General features: G+C 34.9%; 1 protein-coding gene across 1 annotated transcript in view; it reads right to left on the bottom strand.

Moving 5' to 3' along the window:
- Positions 1 to 12,479, bottom strand: part of LOC144439015 (neurotensin receptor type 1-like) — a 37,744-nt gene extending 25,265 nt beyond the window's left edge. The window contains exon 1 of the mRNA XM_078128255.1: positions 12,400 to 12,479. The gene's annotated coding sequence lies outside the window, so the exon portion shown is untranslated. The remainder of the gene's footprint in view (positions 1 to 12,399) is intronic.
- Between the last annotated feature and the right edge of the window lie 847 nt (positions 12,480 to 13,326).

Raw genomic sequence — 13,326 nt, 5'->3', positions numbered from 1 at the left:
TTTTATGATCTCGTTCGTGTATGAGAAAATATTGCAATATTATGATCCCATGACACGTGGATGTGCGTGTTTGTCTCGTTGTTAAATTCAGAAAATATTGACCGTATCAATACAGACTGTTGTCTGTGGGGTTATACGAATAATTATAACACATGGCCAACCTTATGATGCAATTGTAGTGTGTAGACATAATGTTCATCGATTTTGACAGAAAATGTTTCCTGTGTTTGGCATGGTCTTTAATACATAAATACATGTATTCACTCAGTATACACACACATTATCGTTTGTTATCATTCAGCATGGATTTAGGGTTAGTCTAAATGCTAACGTGGTATCGAATCCTCTGTAAAGAGAAATCTTGAGATTTGACGAAGGATATCAGGAGACTAATTCAGGGGGTAGTCTATGATGTATTAACTCATTATCGTCAAAGAAGTGTGTATATATATGTAAATGTTTGTTAAACTCAATGCCTGCAATCATAATAGTATGGAATTCGATTCGAAGTTCACCAGTCAGACTTTTCGAATACAAGATATAGCATTCTTACCAAAGTGTGAACCACGTTAAAAAGTTTCGACGAATACCTTTCCAGCTCCTTCCGTATAACGTGTGCATGCATACATCTCAACGTTTATTTTGTTGTAGACGCCTCCGTACGGACTTTAGATATTCTTTATTAATGTAGAACTGGCGTGTTTCAGGCAATACATATGCATTCAGTGAATGCAATTGCGTTTTCTACTACGGCCTGCAGTGTTAAGTCAATCATTTCATCGGCTTAGATTTCATATCCGTAAATACACTGGATGGAATTGTCTATTTGGTTGCTATGGATATTTGTAACACTTTTACGGTCTCAGCTGCCATAAAAATATTGTATTTGTAAAGCGGTCGTTTTTTGGGGGGTAGGAGAGCGATAAACTTCGTATTCATCATTTTACTATGTAGTAATCTTTTGTATACATATTTACACACATCCGGCATGTTTTAGGCCAACAGTACCTTTAGTAATGAAATAAAGAGAAGTGCGTCAGGATGACCCATTTTTACATGTAATTTTATGTTTTTCATTGTAGCACATTAATAATAATGAATAGATCCTAAAAAAGGGAGACTATGAAAGGGAATGTGAAGAGAAACTATAAAAGGGAATGTGCACGATGCTTTAATTTCAAAAGAGGTTATTAATAGTCTGGATGTCATAGTAATGATGATTAAGATTAAAGAATACTATGAACCATGTTTGATTTAAATTTATCAAAAGTCAGGAATTTCAACCATAAACGATAATATGCCAAGGTACGGTTTTGTTGTGTCGCCATCTTACCATTAGCGGTCACATTATGGGTTTTTACAAACCTATTCGGCAAAGTTATGTTTTGTTCTGATCCAAGCTATACAGAGTCGGTCAGAGTGGCCAATGGCATATGGAGATGAGGATTGTATTCTGGATTTTAAATTACTATATAACAATTGTATCGTGACATCCTACTGACAATCAATCTGAAAGAACGTATGCCAAGTCCTTAATATATTAATCAAATGTGTAAATTCTTTGTTGTTGAATTTGTACGTACAATAACAAACTTTTTACACATTTTGCAATGTAACTGAGTTGCAAACACAGACTTAGTCTGTGTTGTTTCGCATTGATTTTTCAAGTAGGAAGCCATGATAAAAATCGTTTTATAAATCCAAAATCCAAAATAAATACCCAATTCTCATCCGCATGGCCATGTTAAGGGAAACTGAGAGAAAAAAGGCCACCTGATACATGTATCATATTCGTCGGGTAAAACTATTGTAATCCATACTCAGATTGTTTAGTGGTGTCGATATGTAGATGAGCTATTTATTACTCTAAAAATTCAACACTGTTTGGTAATACCAGTGCAAAGTACACAGAATTGACCTGTCTGTGTCATTAGAGTGGGTATCATATTTACCGTTTTAAAGTATGTCCATACAATATATGCAAGCTGGAGTTACATACATATATGACACATTGATTAATCAAATATTGGAGATCCAAATCATGCAAACACATCGCCTTTCCTTTTTCGTGTCGTTGGTGATGTTACGCTATACGACAGGTAAACCAGAATTAGACTAATTTCCCCCAAGTGCTTGTTGGCATTCAGCCAAGTTTGAGGACTTGTCGGGCTCTTGCAACAGTAATGTTCAAACACTTTTATTCACATGAAGTGGTGTCAGCCGGTATTAAGTTGTTGCCATGGCGATCAGACCCTGACGATTATGGTGAGAGTGATGTATGGAATATTCATTCGAGTCTTTCCGCATGACTTATAACATTTGTTATTTGTGAAAATCTAAGTAGGATTAGGATGAAAACGTCAAGAATATGCCCTTGATACACTTGACAAACTTGAGATAACGGATATGCTTTCGACATGCTGTAAGTAACTTCAGGGTGTTTTTTCAAATTCACAGTGAAGGGAAGATAGTGCAATGATGAAATAGAAAATTGTTGGATGGCATATCATGGCATGGCATGGAATGGAATGGAATGGACGAGGTTAGAGGAGATTGGCTGCATCAGAGAAATGAATGTCATAGGAGAGGACGGTAAAATATTAATTTTGAAAATAAAGACACCACTAAATTTTTGTTGATTGGAATTGGGACAGGCAGAATACATTAATACATGTGATTGAATCGTACTATCCCAAAAGTACTATCAAAAATATAGATAATTCTATTGTTAACAACTCCGGTTTAAGTGTAAAATGTGTAATATGCGAATATACACGTTCACCCCATTACCACCCCTTACACCAACCTACCTGCACACATACATACATACATACATACATACATACATACATACATACATACATACATACATACATACATACATACAGACAGACAGACAGACAGACAGACAGACAGACAGACAGACAGACAGACATACATACATACATACATACATACAGTACTCCTAGTTTCATGAGTGACAATTATCGTATAGTAGATAGCTACCCTAGGCTTACTGACCTCAGTGTACTATTTGACTTGTGGGAAATATCCAAGATACAAGAAAGGACTGTAAATAGGATATTATACACTTTTTTAATAGGAAAGGATTCCCTAGCCACATCATTAGTCTGTGCTATGTTCGACACATTCTATCTTCAAGGCTGAACAAATGTCTGTGTTGTATTTCCTTGGTATTGCATTTACCACGAGAGGTGTAATTCGATAAAGTCACCGTATGAAACTTTAATCTCATTACGTGTGTGACCGTTAGGCTACAAGCGTGACAGCCGTTTGCAAAACGTGAAAGTCCGGATATTCTTTCTGACTGGGGAGCGTACACGCGAATGTGATGAAGTTGGAAGGCATAGAATGATTAGTGATGTTAGGCTTTCGCTCATGGACGGGTTAATCCCGAAATGTCAGCTATCTATCACTCTATTGGACTGAGTACATTCTATCTCAACAAGTTTTTATATAATATTGATTTGGAGAGAAACATTGCCTAACAGTGCAGACATGGGAAGGCAAGGTAAGGTAAGAAAAAGAAAGGAAACTAAACTAAACGAAACGAAACGAAAGCAGACCAAGCCACGTAAAGCAAGAAATCATGAAAGCAAAGGAAATCAATAACAAAACGAAACACGAAGAAATGGTAATGAAAACGAATGGAAGGAAGGAAAGAAGGAAGGAAGGAGCGAATGAAATGAAGGGGAACGAAGAGAGGGTAGCCTACATCCTTCTCGCTGGCGGATTTCGACTAACGAAGGATCTGGTCTAGAGAGAGGGTCGCCTGGTAATGGTTTAGAAAATAGAGTGTGTGGATGGTAACAGGAGAGAAGAATAAAGTGTGTGGATGGTAAGAGAAGAGAGGATGGAGAGGGGAGAAGAAGGGAAGAGAAGAGAGGGGAGGGGAGAGGAAAGCAAGGGAAGGGAGGAGAAAAGAAGACGAGAGAAGCTATTTCAGTGACTGGAGAAGATAGAAGAATAAAGAAGAAATAAGAATGATATATCTTAATATGTGTGTGTCATGAACTGATGAATACAATCTGATTACACTGAGTGTGTCCATTCTCAAAATTAATGTTTTCAATACCCTACATTCTCGTCACTTGATTCAGATTAATGTAATTATTTATAAGCCAAGTCACATGTATATATAATGATTCAGTGTTAAAAGACCTGGTAAATCGTATACAAATGTTTGTATATATGGTAAAGAAAACCAGCGTGAAACGACGATCTGTCTTGATTAACGTCTCAATATATTCACAATGCGATAACTAGTTAACGAACGTACCTATAATAAGATAAATTGCCGGATTTGGTGCGACACGATAGGATATCTGCTTGTAGATACATAAGCAGAAGGTGAAATATATATATATATATATATATATATATATATATATATATATATATATATATATATATATATATATATATATATATATATATATATATATATATATATATATATGCCAGGAAAATGGTGACTGGGCCACGCCGGAACGCGGTCGTTATTTATACATGCAAAATTTACCTTCCTTGTAACTACATATCTACAAGTAGAACCCCGAGCATGTTTTTTCAAACCCAATTTTATTACTTACAGATGTATACATATATGAACCACTACTGTTGCAAGTCTCAGAGCTAAATTCATTCCATTCATGATATTTGGTAATTTTCATTATGAACTCTTTATGATATAAAGTCAAATGCATTTAAACTTTATGATACAGTGTTCATAATGAAAATTACCAAATATATCCTGAATGGAATGAATTTAGCTCTGAGACTCGTAACACTACTATTAGATGGAGATGGTGAAGCTACAACATTCCAGATTTTCCACAAACATTTTACAGTTCATTTGGCACTTTATCTTCTAAATAATAAACTTTACAAATAGGTATACACATCACATTAGAAATATCAATAGATAATCTATGATCACTGCAGGCATTGTGTCGAATTAATACTGGTTCAGGGGAAAGCATTGCGCGTGAAGCTTTTAACGGTGAGTTAGTGTCAATTGGAGGAGAAAGGGGAATAAAACTTGATCAAGCAGAGATAAGATCATAATTGATGCTCTTAGTACATATGCCTGTTTTTATTCAAGTTTGATAGTTATCGGGTGTCTAGTGAGCTGTAACAAATCTACTGACTCAGCGTTTTTCGGAAAAATTGTGAATTGAGAACAATGGAATGTAGTGCTGGAGAAAATTTTGCTACCACTGCTACACTTATCGTTTGGCACTACAGAACTTGGAGTACAGTTGTTTAATTTGAATCCATTGACATGAGTGAATAAAAAGGGTGTGCTTGTTATAATAATGGATTTTATTTTTTGGCGATCTGCCAAGATAATCGCAGCTCATGCAAAGAAAATGTAGCAATGTCGGTAAGATTTTTGTCACACCAGACGAAGAAAAAAAGTGTTGGTGATATTTTGTCGGGCCAGACGATAAACTGTAGCAATGTTAGTAATGTTTTTGTTGAACCAGGCGATAAAATGTAACAATGTTAGTGACATTTTTTGTTGAACCAAGCGATAAACTGTAGCAATGTTAGTAATAGTTTTGTCTAGTCAGATGATAAAATGTACAGTACAAATGTTACTGACATGTTTGTTGAACAAGACTGACAAGATTGTTACACGTTAATTGGTTTCCATTGGGGTTATGTCTGACGTCATTTGTATTCGTATTACGATGTAATGACGTACATGGGAAAAAAAAGTTATCTAAATCAAGAACACTTACAGTATATATATAATCTTCATACGAGTTTGAGTTTAAAGGCCAGGGATTCAATCCCAAGTTCTCGCATTAACTATCTGTGGAGCCATAAGAATTATACCTAGGATCACTCTTTTGTGCTGGACCAACTTTATATATAGCTCTGCCAGACAACGGTGTTTTCACCCCATAATTTTAATCATACAACTAGCGAAATAACACCAGTGCCTTTGCTTGAACAAAGTGAGTTATGCAAAGACAAATTAGGTGAAAACAAATAACCGATACAAATACAATAGCTGGTGCCTCTGATGGAGGTTGACACGATGCTTTTATCAGTTTGATGTGATAGATGCACGTATTTGTTTTTGCCTGTCAAAATTATCCAGGGACGCGCGTACAGTGTCTGCTATTTGATATGTTACAGTATACGTAGTCCTTGTTTATTATTAATTAACCCAGATGTAACAACCGTATTCATTCTGACTTTTGTTCCGGCACAACTTACATTGGAACCGGGATCGCGTGGTGCTCATGCTTTGACAAGTTACTGACAGTAATTAAATTGTATGTCGTTGCATGAACCTTATGTAAAAACCGATTCCTGATTGGGCACGAACAAGCAAGCGCACTTGTGAGTGGTTTTTTTTTAAAAATTTTTTTAAAATTTTTTTTTAATTTCATAACCAAAAAGAAAGAACAATTACAAAGTCAAACAAGGGAAAGAAAGTAAAGCTAAACAAACTTGACATAACAGCAGAAACATTTAGAGATGAAAACAAAACAGTCCAAAGTTCACTTGTGAGTGTTATTTCAAGGGTTGGAATACAAAGACTGGACTTTTAAAACACACCGTTCATATTGTTCAGTGTTGTGATAATGTGTAAGTAATCTGCATCAAATAACAGAAAAATGATTTTCCAAGTCTAGATGAATGATTGTTTTCTTTGTTCTTTCTGCATTAACTAGTTTTCTGAAATATTGTACTAGTATTTCAAGGTGCAAACGATATTGGCTTAAGTAATGGAATAACATGAAATGACTATCAAACATTTAAGACCACTTAACTCTGACAGACTGAAATACAATGATAACTGAATACAATACAAAAAGAAATTTTATGTGTCGATGATGAATTGATGAAATATCATTGATGATAATAGACTAGTTAAGTACTGCTATTTATTTTAAATGATTAAATATGGCAGTAGCGATTACTGCCGGAGACTATATAAATGAATGATAATATGATAAATGGTCTGAAACCTGCCACTGTCATACTGGTAAAAATTTCGAAGATACGTTTAAAGGCTAATAGTTCAGTGGAAAGTAATGCTATAGGAGGTAGCCGTCACAAACAACTAGTCTCATACAAGAAAATATTACGTTACACTAATCTGGGCACTGCATTGCATATTTGTAAGCTGATAGCTCAGGTGAAATAAATCCTATGGCGGTAGTCTTCATAAACAACCAGTGTCCATTGGAAATAAAGTATATACGATAGTACGATCTGTGTTTGAGTCTATTTTTAGTAGGTGTGATACTAGAGCCAAATTAAAGAGAACTTCCAATGTATTTATTCAAGTATTTAAATCCTAGATGAAATTAAAAATCGATTTGTTCAGCGATTCTAGTGTGTCTCATAAGTATTTAATGCATTCATAACACTATAGAGGATACTCGATAGCGCTTATACTGTCGTCAACAGTGAACAGTTATATAGCGCTCATACTTTCGTCAACAGTGAACAGTTCTATAGCGCTCATACTTTCGTCAACAGTGAACAGTTCTAACACTACAGTTATTCTATTTATCATTTTATGGACGGACAGACAGAAAAGCGGCGTTTTTTCCAAAGATTCTCCATAGAAAGCCATTATATTGGCAAAGAAGAAGACGCAGAAATGTAATTTACGACGTGGCCCAAAGCTGACTATGATTCGCTAATTAACCAGAGCGTGGAAAGGTCATCTTTTCAAATTGGCCAATTTTGTTGTCAGCAGTTGTCGATCTATGCAAACATACATTTGTTGACTTTCAAAAGAATATCTACATTAATGAAAGTATCTAGTGTCAATTTTTACATGACAGTGTAGTCGAAGCCAGTTAACCTACAGAATCTTACCAACATTACTACATTTTCTTTGCGCGATCGAGCTACATGTAGTTTGTCCGCACAATTGAAAGGATTCACATACTACAGTGCAACAGTACTCTAATTTTTGTCGCCAGACGATAAATGTAGCGATAACTGTCGCGTCAGACGATAAAATGTGGCGATGTCCATGTCTCAGACGATAAAATGTAGCAATGTTTGTCAACCCAGACAGTAAACTGTAATGTTAAGTGAGATGTTTATCGAGCCAGACGACTTTCTGTTTATTTAAGTTAAATAGCCTTTATTATATCAGAATCTAACTTATAACTGAATTTTATCATTCTTCCAATTTCCCCTGACATTCTATATTTTTTATTGAACAGTTTGGTAGAAGGTTTGAATAATCTTCAAGGCATTTTACGCTTCCTTGGCTTTCTTCACCTCCCTTTTATGTGTATAGAGTAGTCGGAAATTGTAAAGGCCGAGAAGAAAGCATCCATTCCTGGAATATAATGTCTTGTAGCTTGTCAGTGTTGCATAATCCGTCACATCACTTTGTGTTTAAATGTAGACAAAAGTTATTAGTATACTCTGAAGCCAGGAAGTAATATGCATGCCTCTACTTACTGATCTTTCTGTCTTTCTGCTCAAACACAGAAACTAAACGACATTACAGTTTGCCAACGTAAGGGATCAATAACATCAAAAATCTTTTTAAAAAGAAAGGAAATAGAGTTGTGAACGATAATTTACAAATATGGCCACAATGCAGTCTGTCAAAATAGCGAATTTGCAACATCTAGTGTACCCTACAGCTATTTTTGTAGACACAGAACACGTGTGACCTTCGAATGTAAATCTCTTGCATGGTTTTTGGCACGTTCCGATTCAACCCCTTCTTCCTGACAACCAGGAGAATGTGATTTGAGTAGAAGCATGCTGCTTCATTTCACAAATTCGCTTTAAAATAAATATCCTTAGCTCTATTTAATAGACGGGTTTTTTTATTCCGAAGGGAGGCTACATAAGTTATTCCATCCTTTAGGCAAGTTTCGTTTCAGCTCCCAGCCCTCCACGAAAACAATTGTGACTTTTGATACTTTTAAATATTTGGCTGCATTGAATCGTGCCACTTTAAATGTCACAATTCACTATCACGGCAATCTCCTCCACTGAGTCTATTTAGAATTATTTCACATCCGACCGGTAACAAACGATAATTGGCTCCGACATATTCAACAATACCTATTTTCTACTTCATTCCGAGCCACTTTTCTTTCAATAACAGTTTCATTACCTTTCGGTACAACTGTCCTTCACTCCAATTAACTTTGAAAAACCCTACCCTCTGCTAATTAGGTGTGAAGCAAGATATTGCATTTAATATCATAGAGTGATGACATTTCAATTTTGAATTTTGAAAAAATGTCATAGGCTGATGTAGTTGTAATTAGGAAATACGAACTGTGAAATATTCCACTTCATTAATAGGGAAATTGTATACCAAAAACACTGTTTTTTTTAAAAAAATATTATCACCTAAACAATCATCAGGAGTTACTGGAATCGTTTGGCAAAAATCAACTAATGACGAAATGAGAAGTGCTGATTGAATCTCAACAACTATGGTAGGATGTCAATAAAGGTGTCTCTTCAACACATTATTATGAATTGAATTTGACATCTTCATATGGATACATTACAACTTTCATTATCTAAACATTCCTTAGGGATAGACCAAAGAGCGATAAATTGTTAGTATAGTGGTTAAACGCATAGAAATCGATATCCCGAGATAATTATCTTTTTTACTGTCTATGGAAATCACTTGACTTTAAATAAATGCATTGATGAAGTCATTTCGACAGTTGAGTGATAGCGTCATATACAGCTTTATTATGAATTATATGCTTTATACGATCAACTCGACATTTAGTAATTATCCGTGACAATACGAATTTCACTACAAAAATTTGTGCCATTTTCCTAGTACGTGACGTAAGCTTGGGAAAAATAAAAATACAATGTTTGTTTCCGATAACAAGACTTTAGAAAACATGGTAGGTCGGAATTTTATTTTATTTCGATTTAAATATTTACTTCGACCCAAGATAAGATACTCGAGGTTTTTTTTTTTATTTTGTAAGCATGTACCTTGGCATTAGCTTTGTTATTTTGTTTACATGTACTGTTAGGAAAACCACGTTTTTATGACGTACAGGACAGGGTAAAGACAATAAGCAGGGGCGAAAACACACACAATTGGCCATAGGCATAATGCGAACTGATCGTATTACTAAATACTGAACACAACAAAAACAGAACGCTTTGTACAGCAAAAATTCTTGTACTAAAGTATGATTAAATCTAAGAAACTATAATACACTTTGAAATTACTGATGGCTGGATGTGGCAAATTAAACTACTCACAAAGTTCGATGTAACATATATTTTCGAATTGACTTTAAACTGCCAGGAGATACTTCTCAACACACAAATAGCAGATAACGTTGCCGTCTGCTGGATGAAATGTTCTACCACACAATTTAGTTCACAGTTCAGGTAGAAAGTCAGCTGGCAATTAAAACAACATTCTAAGTTTGTGAAAAGTTAATATTCATCTCTGTTATACAAGAAGTATATTAAAAGCAATTCTAAAATATAAACAGTTACTGCCTTCTCATTTACCATTGCTATTTCATGATATTTCATTGCTATTTCCACCGTAGATTTCAGTATCAAACATTATAATTGTTTCCGTAACCATGACACAGCACATGACCGTCACACTTCATCACATCAAAATTATGAGTTGACCTTCAGTATAATGTCAAACCATTATCAAAATTGGAACGCAGAATTCAAAAGAAAATAAATTGGACAAGCTTTTGCAATTGTCAGTAGTTATACACACATTTCCAGTACTTAAACAAAAAAAATATGTTTCTCAAAGATGTCTGCATTGATATCGTAGTTTCTATTGTGTATTACACTCCAGAAAATACATGCTGAAACATTCGTATTTTATATGTAATGTAGCGTTAAGTGTGATGAATAATACTCTCAGCTGTGTTGCCTTACACATCGCAGAGTGTGAAGCGGTGTTAATAGTTTTAGCAGCTGTGAGATACAGTTACACTAAGACAGGCCTTGTGCAAAATGCTATGACCGATAAAGAGACATATCATTTTCCCATTATGCTAGAAATATTATCCGTGTGAATTGGCAACCTATTGTTCATTTATCAGATCAGTGTGTGATTGTTCATAGCAGCTACGCGTAGAGCAGTACGTGTAAGAACTCATCCTGCCCATGGCACCATATGGGAGTGAGTGAATGGAAGAATGAACACAACAAACAGATTTAAAAAGATCTGGACAAACGATAGATGGGGAATTCTATACAAATCGCTTAATAAGCCTTGTGGATGTAACCATTATCATGGAGAGAATAGTTTAAATGTATGAACACAGCATTCAAAATATGAATACATTTCTTCCTTTTTATGCTTTACCATTTAATAGGCATATTTTCTTCAACGTATAAATATGTTGAAAAATATCAACTGACGATCCCGGCACCATGTGCTATATCAAACAATATCGAAACATAAGGCACACAACATAACTGAAGGTGATAGATTTGTTTTGTAACATCTGTATTGAACTACACAACTGAAGTAGAGACCTTACTAGCTAAAGTCCAATTGAATCGATAATTGTGGCGGTATTGTGGACATGCGACCATTATAAACGCCCTGTAAGTACATGATTAAAGACACGTTTATTACCGTTAATTATAAATGAAATGTTAATTCACGTGTAAAATGTTCACTGGTAGTTAAATGAACTCGACAAAGCGCCTCTAGAGGAATTATAGAGATGAGCATTATTGTGCATATTTCGAGACCTGCATGTGAGATCAATTTTATTTATTTTTTTAATATCAATATTTCATTGTGTAGATAACATGTAAGTTAAGCAAGGCTGGAATTGTAGTGGTCATAAGAATTTTAAAATCGGTATTTTTAGCATTTTTTTTATTTTTTTCAAATTGAATTAATAAAAACCTTCACTATGTTTTGAACTTGATAACAAATGTGAAACAATATAGGTTAATTACTAGGTACTAGATCAGTCGAACAAATTAGATAATTACACTTTGTTGTTGATGGTTGAGTCAGAGATTGAAGTTAGACTAAAGGTTTGGGTGAAAAAAAATCTAAAATTAAAAACAATCATTCAAATGTTTGTCATTGTACATGCAAGTAGTGATTCGTAAAGAACTATTTTAAAACTGGGTAAGTTTTTTGGAATTCATTGAACGTTGACAATTATCTTTCAAAAATCAATTTCACATAGAAAAACAGTAAAGTCGTCTTATTTATTCGAAATCCAAAAAATAAATATCAATTTTTCATCCATATGGCCACTATAAAGCTGACCCAGTTAGAACACTTCAGCAAATGTCCACATGCTCATATCTACTGCATTGTACATGATAAGTGAACTGGTTGACAGCCCATTACACAAGTTATTAAGTTCAGGTACTCACCTTTCAGCCGTGCACACCTTCTACTTCAGGTATATAATCAACAACATCCGATGTGATGACATTTTCACGTCTAGGTTCCATGATCTCAGACAAAACACTAAATATCAATCAATTTTCATGATAATATACCATGAAACGAAATTTGATATTTTAATGACGTTAATGACAGATTACTTTTGTGACAGATTAAGATTAATAATCGGGAATTCGATCCGCTTAATTAAATAACAAATGAGAGTTTTAACTTTGGACACAGAATAGGGTGTCATATTTACGGTAAGGGCCTCACTATAGAAGAGGGACTTGAGTGTGTATGTGGACTTTGGGTTAAATGAATTAAGAGACAGTAGAAGTTTAGTACATCAATCAAATGACAACCTCCCCGTGTAATATAAAACAACTTCCATCATCTCCTGTCGACAGTTCCAGTTTGACCGTGCGCTATAAATACATCCCAGATCCGAAGAGGTTCTGCAGGTTAAACAAAACAAATGCCTTGATTTTCAAACGACCACAAAACTAACCTATCTACAGAAGACTTTACTTGGTGGTAATTGTGTTTTATATTATATTATATACAATGTATAGGGCTATTACTTTGTATAAAGTATGGCTGTATTGTGTAGAGTGTAGTGTAGTGTAGTGTTGTGTTGTGTTGTGTTGTGTTGTGTTGTGTTGTGTTGTGTTGTGTACAGTGAAATGTAATGTTGTTTAAATTAGTAGAGTGAGATGGGGAGCAGTGTAATATACGGTTTAGTGCATTGCATTGTGGTGTAGTACAACGCAATTAAGTGAAGTATAGTGTACGTAGTGTAGTGTAGTGTAATGTAGTGTAGTGTAGTATAGTGTATACCGTACTGTACTGTACTGTACTGTACTGTTCTGTACTGAAGTGGAGTGGAGTAATGTGCGGTGCGGTGCGGTGCA

The sequence above is a fragment of the Glandiceps talaboti genome, chromosome 8, assembly GCF_964340395.1.
Source record: "Glandiceps talaboti chromosome 8, keGlaTala1.1, whole genome shotgun sequence".
NCBI lineage: Eukaryota > Metazoa > Hemichordata > Enteropneusta > Spengelidae > Glandiceps > Glandiceps talaboti.
This window is presented reverse-complemented; position numbering and strand designations above follow the sequence as displayed.